At 41.8% G+C, this 21,119-nt stretch overlaps 6 non-coding genes across 6 annotated transcripts; all 6 read left to right on the top strand.

Annotated features, from left to right (window-relative positions):
- Positions 1-972: 972 nt before the first annotated feature.
- LOC120100320 (small nucleolar RNA SNORD116) lies at positions 973-1,066 on the top strand. Its single transcript, XR_005500093.1, has one exon. It is a non-coding gene; the product is annotated as a small nucleolar RNA SNORD116 (small nucleolar RNA).
- Positions 1,067-10,149: 9,083 nt separating this feature from the next.
- Positions 10,150-10,242, top strand: LOC120100332 (small nucleolar RNA SNORD116). Its single transcript, XR_005500103.1, has one exon. It is a non-coding gene; the product is annotated as a small nucleolar RNA SNORD116 (small nucleolar RNA).
- A 2,624-nt stretch (positions 10,243-12,866) lies between these two features.
- LOC120100323 (small nucleolar RNA SNORD116) lies at positions 12,867-12,958 on the top strand. The gene has a single exon (XR_005500095.1). It is a non-coding gene; the product is annotated as a small nucleolar RNA SNORD116 (small nucleolar RNA).
- Positions 12,959-15,471: 2,513 nt separating this feature from the next.
- On the top strand, positions 15,472-15,564 carry LOC120100316 (small nucleolar RNA SNORD116). The gene has a single exon (XR_005500089.1). It is a non-coding gene; the product is annotated as a small nucleolar RNA SNORD116 (small nucleolar RNA).
- Positions 15,565-18,064: 2,500 nt separating this feature from the next.
- Positions 18,065-18,157, top strand: LOC120100308 (small nucleolar RNA SNORD116). Its single transcript, XR_005500082.1, has one exon. It is a non-coding gene; the product is annotated as a small nucleolar RNA SNORD116 (small nucleolar RNA).
- A 2,495-nt stretch (positions 18,158-20,652) lies between these two features.
- On the top strand, positions 20,653-20,745 carry LOC120100333 (small nucleolar RNA SNORD116). The gene has a single exon (XR_005500104.1). It is a non-coding gene; the product is annotated as a small nucleolar RNA SNORD116 (small nucleolar RNA).
- The last annotated feature ends 374 nt before the right edge of the window (positions 20,746-21,119 follow it).

The following is a 21,119-nucleotide window of genomic DNA, read 5'->3' as shown; positions in this document are numbered from 1 at the left end:
GGAATTTTCTTTAACCTCATGGTATGAAGCAAGATTATTGAAATGATAAACGTAGCAGCCATTTTGTTGATGTTCAAATATAATCCTAGATGTTGATGGAGGGAAGACATACCCCTCAACCTGGCAAGACCTATCTACATTATATTTGGGACCCCCATATGGACCACTGACGGTCCGTGTTAGTGCCTTGTTCATGATTGCTCTTTTGAGAAGTGCCCTGAGTATCTTGTGAAGTTTGTATTGGGCTATGGTGGAGCAAGTTGTTAGGTTAGATATCCCAGTATGTGTTGTGTGTCTCAAGGGAAGATGAGTTATGATCCTCAATGTACCTTTAGATAGGCAAGGAGCCAGTTAGTACTTGATAGAAAAGAGCATGTTCTTTCCTGAGGCAAGCCCTGAAAGCAAAACAGTCTTGGTGGGAAAGGGCAAGAATGTGGCATTGGCAAGTGCAGGATTGTTGAGGGCACTTAATGGGTCGGAGCATCCCAAAATACACACTAAGCACAACAGCTATCCTTGTTTGCTCATGTCCTACTCTAACCGTGGCGTGTGTTCTATTCTGTATTCCCAGGGTCACATTCCCCACCCAGAATGGGCCATGGTTGACATCCAGAGAAAGTGGCCCCACAGAATTGAAGCATGGCTGACTGCACCCATCTGATCTTCTGGTGAAGCCTTTTGTGGATACTGACTTGCTCGAAGGCTCTAGACAGCATAGGTAAGGAAATGATGATTTGCCCGAAGAACTCAAGTTGCTCAGGTATTGTTGGATGTGGCTGGAGCTGTCATACAGACATCCTGTACCTTCGCACCTGGAGCATATATTTGGTGTATCCAAGCTCCCACATCTGGAGCTAGGGTCCATTGCTCCCTGCTAATGGATATGGAATATCATGCAGTGCCTTGCACTTCCCAAAGCAAGGGTAGTACACAGTATCTGTTCATCTTTGTGCAAGGCAGTTCAGTATGCCTGGATCGATGATGATTCCCAGTCAAACATTCCTTGGAAAAGCTGAACAAAATGAGTGAAAACTCAGCACCGCAACTGTCATCGGAAATGAGGTCCGGCACCTTGTGTCAGCCAGGTCTCATGCATGTCAGAAACAGGCTAGCCAACATTTCTATTGCCCTTGCTATCCTTGTTGTCTAGCCAGACTCCTGCAGTCAGGCCTTGCTTTGTTTACTGTATGAGAAACTTTGGCCTAGGTCAAGAATCCCCCTTTTGTTGTATTTGGATTAGTTCTCTGTGGTTGATGAGACACTTGGCAGGGACATTAGTAGGTACTCCTGTTTCTGTAGGCAACACTCTGCATCCCAATATAAGGTGCAGTGTGAGGCAGATGTAGGAATAGCAGTCGCATCAAAGTGTGTCTCTGCACATTGAAATGCACGAAAGAAGGATAAGCCTTCTCAGAACCCTTGATATGAATTGCTTCCTGATGTTTTGCTGTAATGGAAGACACTCAAGTGCAAGTTGCTGGTTTCATTTTCAGTTCAGACTTTTTTAAGTCTGAAACTTTTTTTTTTATTAACTTGAGTATTTCTTATATACATTTCTAGTGTTATTCCCTTTCCCGGTTTCTGGGCAAACATCCCCCTCCCCACTCCCCTTCCTTATGGGTGTTCCCCTCCCCACCCTCCCCCCATTGCCGCCCTCCCACCAACAGTCTAGTTCACTGGGGGTTCAGTCTTAGCAGGACCCAGGGCTTCCCCTTCCACTGGTGCTCTTACTAGGATATTCATTGCTACCTATGAGGTCAGAGTCCAGGGTCAGTCCATGTATAGTCTTTAGGTAGTGGCTTAGTCCCTGGAAGCTCTGGTTGCTTGGCATTGTTGTACATATGGGGTCTCGAGCCCCTTCAAGCTCTTCCAGTTCTTTCTCTGATTCCTTCAACGGGGGTCCTATTCTCAGTTCAGTGGTTTGCTGCTGGCATTTGCCTCTGTATTTGCTGTATTCTGGCTGTGTCTCTCAGGAGAGATCTACATTCAGCTCCTGTCGATCTGCACTTCTTTGCTTCATCCATCTTGTCTAATTGGTTGGCTGTATATGTATGGGCCACATGTGGGGCAGGCTCTGAATGGGAGTTCCTTCAGTCTCTGTTTTAATCTTTGCCTCTCTCTTCCCTGCTAAGGGTATTCTTGTTCCCCTTTTAAAGAAGGAGTGAAGCATTCACATTTTGATCATCTGTCTTGAGTTTCATTTGTTCTAGGCATCTAGGGTAATTCAAGCATTTGGGCTAATAGCCACTTATCAATGAGTGCATACCATGTATGTCTTTCTGTGATTGGGTTAGCTCACTCAGGATGATATTTTCCAGTTCCAACCATTTGCCTACAAATTTCATAAAGCCGTTGTTTTGATAGCTGAGTAATATTCCATTGTGTAGATGTACCACATTTTCTGTATCTATTCCTCTGTTGAAGGGCATCTGGGTTCTTTCCAGCTTCTGGCTATTATAAATAAGGCTGAGATGAACATAGTGGAGCACGTGTCTTTTTTATATGTTGGGGCATCTTTTGGGTACATGCCCAAGAGACGTATAGCTGGATCCTCAGGCAGTTCAATGTCCAATTTTCTCAGGAACCTCCAGTCTGATTTCCAGAATGGTTGTACCACTCTGCAACCCCACCAACAATGGAGGAGTGTTCCTTTTTCTCCGCATCCTCGCCAGCATTTGCTGTCACCTGAGTTTTTGATCTTAGCCATTCTCACTGGTGTGAGGTGAAATCTCAGGGTTGTTTTGATTTGGATTTCCCTTATGACTAAAGATGTTGAACATTTCTTTAGGTGTTTCTCAGCCATTCGGCATTCCTCAGCTGTGAATTCTTTGTTTAGCTCTGAACCCCATTTTTTAATAGGGTTATTTATCTCCCTGCGGCCTAACTTCTTGAGTTCTTTGTATATTTTGGATATAGGGCCTCTATCTGTTGTAGGATTGGTAAAGATCTTTTCCCAATCTGTTGGTTGCCGTTTTGTCCTAACCACAGTGTCCTTTGACTTACAGAAGCTTTGCAGTTTTATGAGATCCCATTTGTCGATTCTGGATCTTAGAACATAAGCCATTGGCGTTTTGTTCAGGAATTTTTTTCCAGTGCCCATGTGTTCCAGATGCTTCCATAGTTTTTCTTCTATTAGTTTGAGTGTGTCTGGTTTGAACTGGAGGTCCTTGATTCACTTGGACTTAAGCTTTGTACAGGGTGATAAGCATGGATCGATCTGCATTCTTCTACATGTTGACCTCCAGTTGAACCAGCACCATTTGCTGAAAATGCTATCTTTTTTCCATTGGATGGTTTTGGCTCCTTTGGCAAAAATCAAGTGACCATAGGTGTGTGGGTTCATTTCTGGGTCTTCAATTCTGTTCCATTGGTCTATCTGTCTGTCTGTACCAATACCATGCAGTTTTTATCACTATTGCTCTGTAATACTGCTTGAGTTCAGGGATAGTGATTCCCCCTGAAGTCCTTGTATTGTTGAGGATAGTTTTAGCTATCCTGGGTTTTTGTTATTCCAGATGAATTCGCAAATTGTTCTGTCTAACTCTTTGAAGAATTGTATTGGTATTTTGATGTGGATTGCACTGAATCTGTAGATTGCTTTTGGTAAAATGGCCATTATTACTATATTAATCCTGCCAATCCATGAGCATGGGAGATCTTTCCATCTTCTGAGGTCTTCTTCAATTTCTTTCTTCAGTGTCTTGAAGTTCTTATTGTACAAATCTTTTACTTGCTTGGTTAAAGTCACACCGAGGTACTTTATATTGTTTCGCTCTATTATGAAGGGTGTCGTTTCCCTAATTTCTTTCTCGGCTTGTTTCTCTTTTGTGTAGAGGAAGGCTACTGATTTATTTGAGTTAATTTTATACCCAGCCACTTTGCTGAAGTTGTTTATCAGCTTTAGTAGTTCTCTGGTGGAACTTATGGGATCACTTAAATATACTATCATATCATCTGCAAATAGTGATATTTTGACTTCTTCTTTTCCGATCTGTATCCCCTTGACCTCCTTTTGTTGTCTGATTGCTCTGGCTAGAACTTCAAGAACTATATTGAATAAGTAGGGAGAGAGTGGGCAGCCTTGTCTAGTCCCTGATTTTAGTGGGATTGCTTCAAGTTTCTCTCCATTTAGTTTAATGTTACAACTGGTTTGCTGTATATGGCTTTTACTATGTTCAGGTATGGGCCTTGAATTCCTATTCTTTCCAGGACTTTTATCATGAAGGGGTGTTGAATTTTGTCAAATGCTTTCTCAGCATGTAATGAAATGATCATGTGGTTTTGTTCTTTCAGTTTGTTTATATAATGGATCACGTTGATCATTTTCCGTATATTAAACCATCCCTGCATGCCTGGGATGAAGCCTACTTGATCATGGTGGATGATTGTTTGGATGTGCTCTTGGATTCGATTTGCCAGAATTTTATTGAGTATTTTTGCGTCGATATTCATAAGGAAAATTGGTCTGAAGTTCTCTTTCTTTGTTGGGTCTTTGTGTGGTTTAGGTATAAGAGCAGTTATGGCTTCATAGAAGGAATTCGGTAGTGCTCCATCTGTTTCAATTTTGTGGAATAGTTTGGATAATATTGGTATGAGGTCTTCTATGAAGGTCTGATAGAATTCTGCACTAAATCCGTATGGACCTGGGCTCTTTTTGGTTGGCAGACCTTTAATGACTGCTTCTATTTCCTTAGGAGTTATGGGGTTGTTTAACTGGTTTATCTGTTCCTGATTTAACTTCGGTACCTGGTATCTGTCTAGGAAGTTGTCCATTTCCTGCAGATTTTCAAGTTTTGTTGAATATAGGCTTTTATAGTAAGATCTGATGATTTTTTGAATTTCCTCTGAATTTGTAGTTATGTCTCCCTTTTCATTTCTGATTTTGTTAATTTGGACACACTCTCTGTGTCCTCTCGTTAGTCTGGCTAAGGGTTTATCTATCTTGTTGATTTTCTCAAAGAACCAACTTTTGGTCCTGTCTATTCTTTCTATGGTCCTTTTTGTTTCTACTTGGTTGATTTCAGCTCTGAGTTTGATTATTTCCTGCCTTCTACTCCTCCTGGGTGTATTTGCTTCTTTTTGTTCTAGAGCTTTTAGGTGTGCTGTCAAGCTGCTGACATATGCTCTTTCCTGTTTCTTTCTGCAGGCACTCAGCGCTATGAGTTTTCCTCTTAGCACAGCTTTTATTGTGTCCCATAAGTTTAGGTATGTTGTACCTTCATTTTCATTAAATTCTAAAAAGTTTTTAATTTCTTTCTTTATTTCTTCCTTGACCAGGTTATCATTGAGTAGAGCATTGTTCAATTTCCACGTATATGTGGGCATTCTTCCCTTATTGTTATTGAAGACCAGTTTTAGGTCGTGGTAGTCCGATAGCACGCATGGGATTATTTCTAACTTTCCGTACCTGTTGAGGCCCGTTTTTTTTTTACCAATTATATGGTCAGTTTTGGAGAAAGTACCATGAGGAGCTGAGAAGAAGGTTTATCCTTTTGCTTTAGGATAGAATGTTCTATAAATATATGTTAAGTCCATTTGGCTCATGACTTCTCTTAGTCTGTTTACATCTCTGTTTAATTTCTGTTTCCATGATCTGTCCCTTGATGAGAGTGGGGTGTTGAAATCTCCTAGTATTATTGTGTGAGGTGCAATGTGTGTTTTGAGCTTTAGTAAGGTTTCTTTTACGTATGTAGGTGCCCTTGTATTTGGAGCATAGATATTTAGGATTGAGAGTTCATCTTGGTGGATTTTTCCTTTGATGAATATGAAGTGTCCTTCCTTATCTTTTTTGATGACTTTTAGTTGAAAATTGATTTTATTTGATATTAGAATGGCTACTCCAGCTTGCTTCTTCTGACCATTTGCTCGGAAAGTTGTTTTCCAGCCTTTCACTCTGAAGTAGTGTCTGTCTTTGTCTCTGAGGTGTGTTTCCTGTAGGCACACACCTGTAGCAGAATGCAGGGTCCTTATTGCGTATCCCGTTTGTTAATCTATCGCTTTTTATTGGGGAGTTGAGGCCATTGATGTTGAGATATATTAAGGAATAGTGATTATTGCTTCCTGTTATATTCATATTTGGATGTGAGGTTATGTTTGTGTGCTTTTCTTCTCTTTGTTTTGTTGCCAAGATGATTAGTTTCTTGCTTCTTCTAGGGTATAGCTTGCCTCCTTATGTTGGGCTTTACCATTTATTATCCTTTGTAGTGCTGGATTTGTAGAAAGATATTGTGTAAATTTGGTTTTGTCATGGAATATCTTGGTTTCTCCATCTATGTTATTTGAGTGTTTTGCAGGATTCAGTAACCTGGGCTGGCATTTGTGTTCTCTTAAGGTCTGTATGACATCAGTCCAGGATCTTCTCACCTTCATAGTTTCTGGCGAAAAGTCTGGTGTGATTCTGATAGGTCTGCCTTTATATGTTACTTGACCTTTCCCCCTTACTGCTTTTAATATTCTTTCTTTGTTTTGTGCATTTGGTGTTTTGACTATTATGTGGCAGGAGGAGTTTCTTTTCTGGTCCAATCTATTTGGAGTTCTGTAGGCTTCTTGTATGCCTATGGGTATTACTTTTTTTAGGTTAGGGAAGTTTTCTTCTATGATTTTGTTGAAGATATTTACTGGTCCTTTGAGCTGGGAGTCTTCACTCTCTTCTATACCTATTATCCTTAGGTTTGATCTTCTCATTGAGTCCTGGATTTCCTGTATGTTTTGAACCTGTAGCTTTTTCCACTTTACATTATCTTTGACAGTTGAGTCAATGATTTCTATGGAATCTTCTGCTCCTGAGATTCTCTCTTCCATCTCTTGTATTCTGTTGGTGAAGCTTGTATCTACAGCTCCTTGTCTCTTCTTTTGGTTTTCTATATCCAGGGTTGTTTCCATGTGTTCTTTCTTGATTGCTTCTATTTCCATTTTTAATTCCTTCAACTGTTTGATTGTGTTTTCCTGGAATTCTTTCAGGGATTTTTGTGTCTCCTCTCTATGGACTTCTACTTGTTTATTTATGTTTTCCTGGAATTCTTTCAGGGATTTTTGCGATTCCTTTCTGTAGGCTTCTACTTGTTCTCTAAGGGAGTTCTTCACGTCTTTCTTGAAGTCCTACAGCATCATGATCAAATATGATTTTGAAACTAGATCTTGCTTTTCTGGTGTGTTTGGATATTCCATGTTTGTTTTGATAGGAGAATTGGGCTCCGATGGTGCCATGTATTCTTGGTTTCTGATGCTTGGGCTCCTGCGCTTGCCTTCGCCATCAGATTATCTCTAGTGTTACTTTGTTCTGCTATTTCTGACAGTGGCTTGACTGTCCTATAAGCCTGTGGGTCAGGAGTGCTGTAGACCTGTTTTCCTGTTTTCTTTCAGCCAGTTATGGGGACAGAGTGTTCTGCTTTCGGGCGTGTAGTTTTTCCTCTCTACAGGTCTTCAGGTGTTCCTGTGGGCCTGTGTCTTGAGTTCACCAGGCAGGTCACTTGCAGCAGAAAAGTTGGTGTTACCTGTGGTCCCGAGGCTCAAGTTCGCTCGTGGGGTGCTGCCCACGAGCTATCTGCAGTGGCAGCTACCAGGAAGATCTGCGCCGCCCTTTCCGGGAGCTTCAGTGCACCAGGGTTCTAGATGGCGTTTGGTGTTTTCCTCTGGAATCAGTAATGTGTTCATAGTGCAGTCTCTTCTGGTTTCCCAGGCCTGTCTGCCTCTCTGAAGGTTTAGCTCTCCCTCCCACGGGATTTGGGTGCAGAGAACTGTTTATCAGGTTTGTTCCTTCAGTTTCTGGCGGTGTCTCAGGTGCAGGGGTCCTGCCTCTCCTGGGCCCTCCCCCACGGGAACCCAGAGGCCTTATACAGTTTCCTCTTGGGCCAGAGATGTGGGCAGGGGTGGGCAGTGTTGGTGGTCTCTTCCGCTCTGCAGCCTCAGGAGTGCCCACCTGACCAGGCGGTGAGGTCTCTCTCCCACGGGGTCTGGGAGCAGAGAGCTGCTGCGGGCCAGGATCCGTGGGTGTGGGACTCCCTGTAAACACAGGACGTGCCCGGTCCTAGAGGAATTCTGCCTCTGTGTGTCCCGAGTTAAGTTGTCCGAGTTAAGTTTCAAGTGGCCTAATGCAGTTGCAATTTGCAGGGAGAGTATGACTTTTGGAATTTGAAGAGTCTGAGTTCCTGTCCACCTGAAATATTCTGGGGCGACTGGCTAGGAAAGAGAGCGTGACCCAGAAATGGGAGGTTATGTGAGAGACATCTTTTGAAAATCTCCACATGATTTGCAATCTTAAATGTGTCCCAGGATACATGGTGCTTTGAAGGACTCAAATAGAGACATGGGATTCGCCAACCTGTGTCTGAAGCAGGTGTGTGGTTAGTTTTTAGGAATGCCTGCTTCTGAGGATGGAGTAGTTTAGAATGTTTTGGTAGGGATATCCTTTGGAAGGTTTGTGCATTTTTCTGGGCCTCCTAGCAAGTAAATATCAAATTGTGAAGGGCACTGGGTTGTTTGCATATCCAGGTTTAAAACAAACTGACATTTAGGGTGTCCATGAAAACTGAAGACACAGTTATTCTAGAACTCTTGCTTTCTGAGATTTTAGGTTTTCCATTTTCTATATGAGGTTAAATTACTGTCAAGGTGTGCAAAGAAATGTGTCCTTAAAGGGAACCTGGTGTCTTGCAAATCAAGCTTGAGTTCCATACTCCTGGTCATTATCCATGGGACCATAGGATTTGGGATGAGGGCTGCATTTTTAGCAGTTAGTTGAATTTTTGAAGGTGAATAATAGATTGGAAGAATTTCTGACCTAGTCTTATGCCCGAATGTTGTCATCTTGGTGTATTTGATTGACCCATTTCTAGGAGTGTTGAGACATTGATGCTTGACCCACAAGCATATTTCAAATAGAACAAATGTTCCCAACCGGCAAAAATAAATAGAAGAATGTTAGAGGAAGTAGCAACACAATGTCCAAGGAAATAATGAGGGAATAGGGGAATAGAGGGAGAGTCAGGAGTGATAGAAATATGGATTGATGAGAGAGAGAGAGAGAGAGAGAGAGAGAGAGACAGAGAGAGAGACAGAGAGACAGAGAGAGAGACAGAGAGAGAGAGACAGAGAGAGACAGAGAGAGATTTGTCATGGAGATGAGTGTGATGTTTTGAGGCCCATTGTAATACTCATGTTATCAGCCTAAGTTTTAGTGTAGTTTTCTTGATGCTCACGTTATGAAGCTATATTTTTGAAATGATAACGTAGCAGCCATTTTGTTGATATTCAAAAATAGTCCTAGATATTGAAGGAGGTAAGACATTCCCTTTCAACCTGGCCAGACCTTTCTTCATTATTTTTGGGACACACATATGGACCACTGATGGTCCTTGTTAGTACCTTGGTCTCGATTGGTCTTTTGAGAAGGGCCCTGTGTTTCTTGTGAAGATTGTATTGGGCTCTGGTGAAGGATGTTGTTAGGTTAGACCTCCTGGTATGTGTTGTGTGTTTCAAGAGTAGATGAGTTATGTTCCTCAATGTACCTTGAGATAGGCAAGGAGCCAGTTAGCACTTGATAGAAAGGAGCATGTTCTTTCCTGAGGCAAGACCTGAAAGCAAAACTGTCCTGGTTGGAAAGGGCAGGAATGTGGCATTAGCAAGTGCAGGAATGATGAGGGCGCCTAACTGGTCTGAGCATGCCAAAATACACACTAAGCTCAACATCTCTCCTTGTTTCCTCATGTCCTACTCTAATTAGGGCATGTGTTCTATTTTGTATTCCCAGGGTCACATTCCTCACCCAGAATGGGCCAGGGTTGACATCCAGACAAATTGGACCAACAGCATTGAAGGATGGCTGACTGCACACAACAGACCTTCCAGTGAAGATTTTGTGGATACTGACTTGCTCGAAGGCTCTAGACAGCATAGGTAAGGAAATGATTATTTGCCTGAAGAACTCAAGTTGCTCAGGTGTTGTTGGATGTCGCTGGAGCAGCCACACAGACATCCTGTGCCTTAGGTACCTGGAGCATATATATGGTGTATCCAAGCTCCAACATCTGGAGCTAGGGCCCATTGCTTCCTGATAATGAATGGGGAATATCATGCAGTACTCTGCACTTCCCAAAGCATGGGCAGGACAGAATACCTGTTGCTCTTTGTGCAAGGCAGTTAGGTCTGACTGGATCATGATGATTCTCAGTCAAACATTCCTTGGAAAAGCTGAACAAAATGAGTGAAAACTCAGCACCGCTATTGTCATCAGAACTGATGTCCGGCACCTTGTGTCAGCCAGGTCTCATGGAGGTCATAAAGAGGCTTGCGAACAATTCCAATGTCCTTGCCATCGTCGGCGTCTAGCCAGACTCCTACAGTCAGGCCTTGGCTTTGTTACTGTATGAGAAACTTTGGCCTAGGTCAAGAATCCCCCTTTTGTTGTATTTGGATTAGTTCTCTGTGGTTGATGAGACACTTGGCAGGGACATTAGTAGGTAATCCTCTTTCTGCACGCAGCGCCCTGCATCCACATAAAAGGAGCAGATTGAGGCAGACATAGGGAGTAGCAGTGGCATCAAAGTGTGTCTGCACATTGAAATGCCTGGAAGAAGGATCAGGCTTCTCAGAACCCTTGATATGAATTGCTTCCTGATGTTTTGCTGTAAAGGAAGACACTCAAGTGCAAGTTGCTGGTTTCAAGTGGCCTAATGCAGTTGCAATTTGCAGGGAGTGTATGACTTTTGGAATTTGAAGAGTCTGAGTTCCTGTCCACCTGAAATATTCTGGGGCAACTGGCTAGGAAAGAGAGCATGACCCACAAATGGGAGGTTATGTGAGAGACTTCTATTGAAAATCTCCACCTGATTTGCAATCTTAAATGTGTCCCAGGATATATGGTGCTTTCAAGGACTCAAACAGAGAAATGGGATTTGCCAACACTTCAGTTTCATAAAACAAGTACATAACGTGAAGTTTGCAGATGATATGTGGAATGAGGCAGTAGCAGTTATCTGGAAACATGTGAATGTGGACTCTTCTTGTGTGAAAACAAGCTATGTTGTCTTGAAAGACTGTATGTGGCCATGGCAATTAGGTTGGAAAGGGAGCCTTGGAATTTAAAGGGTTGGCTTGTAACCTTCATATCGGTTGCTTCCAGAATTGAATGATTTCAAGTGTCCCAGGTTCATACCATCTTCATGGACATATGCAGGACACCCATTTTAATCCTAGTTTCTATGTTTATTGTTGTGATTTTTTTTAGTCTCTCCACGTAGTGGGCCAGCAGTTCTTATTGATTGACTGTAACAAAGAAGATCTGGAAAAATATCTAGTCCTCTTCTAGGATCTAAGAATGTAAGCCTGCAAGTATGTTCTTAAACACAGTCCTTTTAGGAATGTAATATTTTGGTATGGCCAAAAAAGAAATGTATGGAGTGTCTATGGACATTGAGTATTAATGTTTGTTATAGGCATAGAATCATGCTGTTTATAATTTTATAGGTCGCAGTGCTTACAGGTTATGCTTGTGTTTGGTGACGTAAGAGGGTTTGAACAGATACTTTCTCTGTGGTGATCAATGTCAGATACCACAGCAATAGGACTCACATGAATTTAGTACCAGTAAAAACCTGAATTGGAGATATATGAAGATAGACAGAGAAAGAGACAAAGAACAATTTTTGAAGAGGCAAATCATGTGGGAGATACAGGAATACAGAGAGAGACAGAGACAGAGAGAGACAGAGAGAGGTGAAGTGGAAAGAGGACACTGTGATATTAAGGCAGATACCTTGATTGACAGAAATAAGGAAACCAAAGACAGAGACTGAGAGTGAGAAAGAGAGAAGCAGGGAGAGTCACTGCAAGACAATTTCAGAGAGAAAAAGAAGAAGAGAGATAGAGACATAGTACTTAATTAGTCCATTCAACTAATGCAGATGAGAATAGTATGTGATGTTGAATAGGGTCACATCGAAGGCAGAGTAGGACTAATTGGTGTAGTATGTCATGATTAATGGAGGGTGCTCAGTTATGGCCAAAGCTATTAAGATTCTGGTGGTTTCCATGGGAAGAGTAAGGCCTGATTGTCTCTGGAATATCCAGCTGAACTAAGATTTACTTATTTTTGTAGGCACCTTCCATTGAGCCTGGTTAGTGGTTTCATTCTGTTGTGTACCTTGTGCTAATTTTTTGGATGGTTCTCAAGTGATGTTCATACTACTGTAGTTTTCAGGATCAGATATTGGCTTCGTCCCATTTTAAGGACTTTGTTCCATGGTAACCTCCAGGTATTCGGTGTTCTAATTGGAAACTTACGTACCCAAACAGTTACTTGGGGAAAAAATATCTTTGATATGGATTGTGAGGGAAAAGTTCTAGAGAGGGAAGTTGTGCTGAGAGCACCCAAGTGTTCGATAAATTATGAACTAACCACAATGCATCACAGTCTCCATGATTTGCAAAAAATCCAATAAAGTGGGGGAATGTGCTATTTGCTTTACTTTCAGGGACATAGTCCCTGTCGCATACTGGACAACATGGCTTTCAGAGGAATAGAGTACGAACATCAGATGAAGTTTGATGAAGCCTAATATTGCCTGCCCTGAAGTCATCAGTTGAAGCTCTCTTGCCTGAGGAAACATGAAGTGAAAGGTAAGAAACTCTTGAATTTCCAAAGGAACTGAAAGTGCTCAGGTGTTGATGGAGCTCGAAGGAGTTCCCAACCATGAATCATGATCCTTTGGGACCTGGTTCAGGCTCACTCCCTGTGGCTACTCCTGTGATTGGAGAATTGGGCCATTGTTTCGTGGAAAGGATGGGAATATCTTGAATTCTGTTTGCTCACCAAACCTAATCTCTTTGAGTACACTAAGTGTCATGGCAGGGGGTACACCAGCGTGCTTGGATCGATGATGATTTCCAATAAAACATTCCTTGAAAGCTGAACAAAATGAGTGAAAACTCAATACCGCCACTATCATCTTGACTGAGTTCCAGCACCTGGGATCGCAAATGTCACTGAGGGACTCACATGGCCTCCATTCATCTTGTGAAATTTGGATAGTGAGAGAGTCTTCAGAATGTTCTTTGCTTGCCTAAATCACCAGTAATCATGGCCTATATCAAGGCTTCACCTTTTATTGTAGTGATAACATGCTTTCTTGTTGAGGATATCATTGTCAGTATCTTGGAAGTTAGCCCTACCAACTCCATCCAGCAATAATGTACAGTAGGCTGTGAGGCAAATGTAAGTTTAGCAGGGACAGCATAGCTCCACAATGTACACTGGAATATCAGGAAATGTGTTTCTGTCCCTGTCTGAAGCCTTTGCATGAATGGTAACCCTTCTGTTTCATAAAACAGACATACATAACGGGAAGGTTACAGGAAACATGTGGAATGTGGCAGTAGCAATTCTCAGGAACTATGGGAATGTGGACTCTTCCTGTGTGAAAACAAAGCTCTGTTTTCTTGAAAGAATGATTGTGGCCATGGCAATTAGGGTGGAAAGAGAGCCTTGGAATTTAAAGTGTTGGCATGTAACCTTCTTGTCGGTGGCTTCTAGAAGTGCATGCTTTGAAATGTCCCAGGATCCATACAACCTTCATGGATGTATGGAGGACACCCATTTTAATCCTAGTTTCTATGTTTATTGTTGGGACATTTTTTGTCAGTCTATGCAGCTATTTTGCCAGCAGTTCTTATGGATTGACAGTACCAAATATGGTCTGGACATACATCTCGTCCTCTTTTAGGATCTAAGTATGTGAGCATGCAAGTTGTTGTTACACACAGTCCTTCTAGGAATTTTATATTTTAGTATGGCTGTACAAGATAGGCATGGAGTGTCTGTGGGATTATCTTTCCTGATGGTTTTTGATGTGGCCTTGCTGAAGTTTAACTTGGCATTTTCTATGTGTTTTGGGGCTGATGGTAAGTCCTCTAATCATAGACATTGTTCTTTCTCCAAGAAAATTTCAACAAGAAATTGTGTTTCCAATTGATTATGGAAGTGTGCTGTATGCTTAGGATCATGCTGTTTATAATTACATATGTCTCAGGGACTACAGGTTATGCTTGTGTTCAATGACCAGAGAGGGTTTGAACAGACACTTTCTCTGAGGTGATCAATGTCAGATACTACAGCAATAGCACTCACATGAATTTAGTACCAGTCAAAACCTGAATAGGAGATATATGAGCATGGACAGAAAAAGAGACAATGAACAATTTTTGAAGAGGCTAAGCATGTGTTAGACTGAGGAAGACAGTGAGAGACAGAAAGAGACAGAGAGAGAGAGAGAGAGAGAGAGAGAGAGAGAGAGAGAGAGAGAAGAGATTGGGGGTGAAGTGGAAAAGAGGACACTGTGATATTAAAGCTGATATCTTGATTGACAGAAATAAGTAAACCAAATAGAGAGAATGTGAATGAGAAACAGAGAAGCAGGGAGAGTCACTGCAAGACAATTTCAGAGAGAAAGAGAAGAAGAGAGATAGAGAAAGAATACTTAAATGGTCCGTTCATCTAATGTGGTTGAGAATCTTATATGATATTTGAATCGGATATCATCGAAGGCAGAGTAGGACTAATAGGTGTAGTATGTCATGATTATGGAGGCTGTTCCGATTGTGGCCAAAGCTATTAGGATTCTGGTGGTTTCCGTGGTAAGAGTATGGCCTGATTGTCTCTGGGATATCTAGCTGAACTAAGATTTACTTTTTTTTCTAGGCACCTTCCTTTGAACTTTGTTAGTGGTCTCATTCTGTTGTGTACCTTGTGCCAATTTCTTTGGATGGTTCTCAAGTGATGTACATCGTACTGTAGTTTTCAGGATCAGATATTGGCTTTGTCCCATTTTAAGAACTTTGTTGCATGGTAACATCCAGGAATTCGGTGATAGAATTGGGAAACTTATGTCCCCAAACAGTTCCTTGGAGGAAAAATATCTCTGATAAGGATTGTGAGGGCAAAGTTCTATAGGAGGGAAGGAATGCTGAGAGAGCCCCAGTGTTCGATTAATTCTGAACTAACCACAATGCATCACAGTCTCCATGATTTGCAAGGAATCCAATAAAGTGGGGGAATGCGCAATTTTCTTTACTTTCAGGGACAGAGTCCCTGTCTCATACTGGACAAGGACGGCTTGCAGAGGAACTGAGTAGGGAACATCACATGAAGTTGGAAGAAGCCTAGCATTGCCTGCCCTGAAGTCATCAGTTGAATCTCTCTTGCCTGAGGATACCTGAAGTGAAAGGTAAGAAACACTTGAATTTCCAAAGGAACTCAAAGTGCTCAGGTGTTGATGGAGCTCGCAGGAGTTCCCAACACTGAACCATGATCCTTTGGGACCTGGTTCAGGTTCACTGCTTGTGGCTACTCCTGTGATTGGAGAATAGGCCCATTGGTTCGTGGTGAAGGATGTGAATGTCTTGAATTCTGTTTGCTCGCCAAACCTGATCTATTTTGAGTACACTAAGTGTCATGGCGGGGGGTACACCAGCGTGCTTGGATCGATGAAGATTTCCTACAAAACATTCCTTGGAAAGCTGAACAAAATGAGTGAAAAATCAATACCGCCACTATCATCGTTACTGAGGTCCAGCACCTGGGATCACAATTGTCCTGAGGGACTCACATAGCCTCTATTCACCTTTGAGATTTGGATCCAGATAGAGAGACTTCAGAATGTTCTTTGCTTGCCTAAATCACCAGAAATCATGGCCTATATCAAGGCGTCACCTTTTGCTGTAGTGATAACATGCTTTCCGGTTGAGGAGATCATTGTCAGTACCTTGGAAGTTAGCCCTACCAACTCCATCCAGCAATAATGTACAGTAGGCTGTGAGGCAAATGTAAGTTTAGCAGGAGCAGCATAGATCCACAATGTACACTGGAATGTAAGGAAATGTGTTTCTGTCTCTGTCTGAAGCCTTCACATGAATGATAACCCTTCTGTTTCATAAAACAGAGGTACATTAAGGGAAGGTTACAGGCAATGTGTGGAATGAGGCAGTAGCAATTCTCAGGAACTATGGGAATGTGGACTCTTCCTGTGTGAAAACAAACCTCTGTTTTCTTGAAAGACTGATTGTGGCCATGGCAATTAGGTTTGAAAGAGAGCTATGCAATATAAAGTGTTGGCATGTAACTTTCTTGTCAGTGGCTTCTAGAAGAGCATGCTTTCAAATATCCTAGGATTCATTCCACCTTCATGGATGTATGGAGGACACCCATTTTAATCCTACTTTTTATGTTTATTGTTGGGACATTTTTTGTCAGTATATCCAGCTAGTTTGCCTGCAGGTTTTATGGATTGACTCTACCAAAGATGGTCTGGACATACATCTCGTCCTCTTCCAGGATCTAAGAATGTGAGCAGGCAAGTTTGTTCTTACACACAGTCCTTCTGGGAATTTTATATTTTGGTATGTCTGTACAAGATAGGCATGGAGTGTCTGTGGGATTATCTTTCCTTCAGTGGTTTTTGATGTGGCCTTGCTGAAGGTTAACATGGTATTTTGGCTATGTGTTTTGGGGCTGATGGTAAGTCCTGCATCTTAGACAGTGTTCTTTTCTCCAGGCAAATATCAACAAGAAACTGTGTTTCCAATTGAGTATGAAATTGTACTGTTTGATTAGGTTCATGCTGTTTATATTTTCATATGTCTCAGTGACTACAGGTTATGATTGTGTTTGGTAACCTGAGAGTGTTTGAACAGACACTTTCTCTATGGTGATCAATGTCAGATACAATAGCAATAGTACTCACATGAATTTAGTACCAGTCAAAACCTGAATAGTAGATATATGAGCATGGACAGAGAAAGAGACAAAGAAAAATTTTTGAAGAGGCTAAGCATGTGTGAGACAGAGGAAGACAGTGAGAGACAGAAAGAGACAGAGAGAGAGACAGAGAGAGAGAGGGAGAGAGAGAGCGGTGTTAATTGGAAAAGAGGACACTGTGATATTAAAGCAGATATCTTGATTGACCGAAATAAGGAAATCAAATAGAGAGAATGTGAATGAGAAACCGAGAAGCGGGGAGAGTCACTGCAAGACAATTTCAGAGAGAAAGAGAGGGAGAGATATAGAGACAGAGTACTTAAGAGTCCGTTCATCTAATGTGGATGAGAATCTTATATGATATTTGAATCAGATCTCATCGAAGGCAGAGTAGGACTAATAGGTGTAGTATGTCATGATTATGGAAGGTGCTCCGATTGTGGCCAAAGCTATTAAGATTCTGGTGGTTTCCATGGGAAGAGTAAGGCCTGATTGTCTCTGGCATATCCAGCTGAACTAAGATTTACTTATTTTTGTAGGCACCTTCCATTTAGCCTTGTTATTGGTCTCATTCTGTTGTGTACCTTGTGCCAATTTCTTTGGATGGTTCTCAAGTGATGTACATCGTACTGTATTTTTCGTGATCAGGTATTGGCTTTGTCTCATTTTAAGAACTTTGTTGCATGGTAACCTGCAGGAATTCGGTGATAGAATTGGGAAACTTATGTCCCAAAACAGTTCCTTTGAACAAAAATTTCTCTGATATGGATTGTGAGGGCAAAGTTCTAGAGGAGGGAAGGAGTGCTGAGAGAGCCCAAGTGTTCGATAAATTATGAACTAACCACAATGCATCACAGTCTCCATGATTTGCAAGAAATCCAATAAAGTGGGGGAATGTGCTATTTGCTTTACTTTCAGGGACAGAGTCCCTGTCTCATAACGGACAAGGACGGCTTGCAGAGGAACTGAGTATGGAACATCAGATGAAGTTGGAAGAAGCCTAACATCGCCTGCCCTGATGTCATCAGTTGAAGCTCTCTTGCCTGAGGATACCTGAAGTGAAAGTTAAGAAACACTTGAATTTCCAAAGGAACTCAAAGTGCTCAGGTGTTGATGGAGCTCGCAGGAGTTCCCAACCTTGAATCATGATCCTTTGGGACCTGGTTCAGGCTCACTGCCTATGGCTACACTTGTGATTGGAGAATAGGCCCATTGGTTCGTGGTAAAGATGTAAATGTCTTGAATTCTGTTCGCTCACCAAACCTGATCTATTTTGAGTACACTAAGTGTCATGGCAGGGGGTACACTACCGTGCTTGGATCGATGATGATTTCCAATAAAACATTCCTTGGAAAGCTGAACAAAATGAGTGAAAACTCAATACCGCCACTATCATCGTGACTGAGGTCCAGACCTGGGATCACAAATGTCACTGAGGGACTCACATGGCCTCCATTCATCTTGCCAGACTTGGATCCAGTGAGAGAGCCTTCAGAATGTTCTTTGCTTTCCTAAATCACCAGCAATAATGGCCTATATCAAGGCTTCACCTTTTGCGGTAGTGATAACATGCTTTCGGGTTGAGGACATCATTGTCAGTATCTTGGAATTTAGCCCTACCGACTCCATCCAGCAATAATGTCATGTAGGCTGTGAGGCAAATGTAAGTATAGTGGGGGCAGCATAGTTACAAAATATACACTGGAATGTCACGAACTGTGTTTCTGTCCCTGTCTGAAACCTTCGCATGAATGATAGCCCCTCTGTTTCATAAAACAGAGATACATAACGGGAAGGTCACAGGCGACATGTGGAATGAGGCAGTAGCAATTCTCAGGTACTATGGGAATGTGGACTCTTACTGTGTGAAAACAAACCTCTGTTTTCTTGAAAGACTGATTGTGGCCATGGCAATTAGGTTGGAAAGTGAGCCTTGGAATTTAAAGGGTTGGCATGAAACCTTCTGGTCTGTGGATTCTAGAAGTGCATGCTTTCAAATTTCTCAGGATCAATACCACCTTCATGGATTTATGGAGGACACCCATTTTAGTCCTAGTTTCTATGTTTATTGTTGGGACATTTTTTGTCAGTCTATCCAGCTAGTTTGCCAGCAGCTCTTATGGATTGACTGTACCAAAGATGGTCTGGAAATATATATGATCCTCTTCTAGGATCTAAGAATGTGTGCATGCAAGTTTGTTTCTTACACAAAGTCGTTCTAGGGATTTTATATTTTGGTATGGCCGTACAAGATAGGCATGGAGTGTGTGTGGGTTTATCTTTCTTTCTGGTTTTTGATGTGGCCTTGCTGAAGTTTAACTCGTCATTTTGGCTATGTGTTTTGGGGCTGACGGTAAGTCCTGTAATCGTAGACATTGTTCTTTTCTCCAAGCAAATATCAACAAGAAATTGTGTTTCCAATTGATTAGGAAAGTGTGCTGTATGCTTAGTATCATGCTCTTTATAATTACATATGTCTCAGTGACTACAGGTTATGATTGTGTTTGGTAACTTGAGAGTGTTTGAACAGACACTTTCTCTTTGGTGATCAATGTCAGATACCATAGCAATAGTACTCACATGAATTTAGTAGCAGTCAAAACCTGAATAGGAGATATATGAGCATGGACAGAGAAAGAGACATAGATACATAACGGGAAGGTTACAGGTGACATGTGGAATGAGGCAGTAGCAATTCTCAGGGACTATGGGAATGTGGACTCTTACTGTGTGAAAACAAACCTCTGTTTTCTTGAAAGACTGATTGTGGCCATGTCAATTAGGTCAGAAAGAGAGATATGGAATATAAAGTGTTGGCATGTATCCTTCTTTTTGGTGAGAGAGAGAGAGAAGGAGAGAGAGAGGGGGGTGTAGTGGAAAAGAGGACAATGTTATATTAAAGCAGATATCTTGATTGACAGGAAAAGGAAACCAAATAGAGAGAATGTGAGTGAGAAACAGAGAAGCAGGGAGTAACACTGCAAGACAATTTCAGAGAGAAAGAGAAGAAGAGAGATAGAGACAGAGTACTTAAATAGTCCGTTCATCTAATGTGGATGAGAACCTTATATGCTATTTGAATCGGGTCTCATCGAAGGCAGAGTAGGACTAATAGGTGTAGTATGTCATGAGTATGGAGGGTGCTCCGATTGTGGCCAAAGCTATTAAGATTCTGGTGGTTTCCATGGGAAGAGTAAGGCCTGATTTTCTCTGTCATATCCAGCTGAACTGAGATTTACTTATTTTTGTAGACAACTTCCATTAAGCCATATTAGTGGTCTCATTCTGTTGTGTACCTTGTGTCAATTTCTTTGGATGGTTTTCAAGTGATGTACATTCTACTGTAGTTTTCGTGATCAGGTGTTGGCTTTGTCCCATTTTAAGATATTTGTTGCATGGTAACCTGCAGGAATTCGGTGATAGCATTGGGAAACTTATGTCCGCAAACAGTTCCTTGGTGGAAAAATATCTCTAATATGGATTGTGAGGGCAAAGATCTAGAGGAAGGAAGGAGTGCAGAGAGAGCCCAAGCATTCGATAAATTATGTACTAAACACAATGCATAACAGTGTCCGTGATTTGGGAAGGAATCCAATAAAGTGGGGGAATGTGGTATTTGCTTTACTTCCAGGGACAGAGTCCCTGTCTCATAACGGACAAGGATGGCTTGCAGAGGAACTGAGTATGTAACATCTCTTGCCTGAGGATACCTGAAGTGAAAGGTATGAAACACTTGAATTTCCAAAGGAACTCCAGGCTCACTGCCTATTGCTACTCCTGTGATTGGAGAATAGGCCCATTGGTTCATGGTAAAGGATGTGAATGTCTTGAATTCTGTTCGCTCGCCAAACCAGATCAATTTTGAATGCACTAAGTGTCATGGCAGGGGGTACACCAGCTTGCTTGGATTGATGATGATTTCCAATGAAATATTCCTTGGATTACTGAACAAAATGTGTGAAAACTCAATACCGCCACTATCATCATGACTGAGGTCCAGGACCTGGGATCACAAATGTCACCAGGGACTCACATGGCCTCCATTCTTCTTTCGAAATTTGGAGACAGAGAGCCTAGAATGTTCTTTCCTTGCCTAAATCACCAGAAATCGTGGCCTATATCAAGGCTTCACCTTTTATTGTAGTTATAACATGCTTTCCGGTTGAGGAGATCATTGTCAGTATCTTGGAAGTTAGCCCTATCAACTCCATCAGCAATAATGTGCAGTAGGTTGTGAGGCAAATGTAAGTTTAGCGGGGGCAGCATAGTTCAAGAATGTACACTGGAATGTCAGGAAATGTGTTTCTGTCCCTGTCTGAAGCCTTCGCATGAATGATAACCCTTATGTTTCATAAAACAGAGATACATAACG

The sequence above is a fragment of the Rattus norvegicus genome, chromosome 1 (genome assembly GCF_036323735.1).
Source record: "Rattus norvegicus strain BN/NHsdMcwi chromosome 1, GRCr8, whole genome shotgun sequence".
Classification (NCBI taxonomy): domain Eukaryota; kingdom Metazoa; phylum Chordata; class Mammalia; order Rodentia; family Muridae; genus Rattus; species Rattus norvegicus.
Note: the sequence above shows the minus strand (reverse complement) of the source record. Positions and strands in the feature narration are given on the sequence as shown.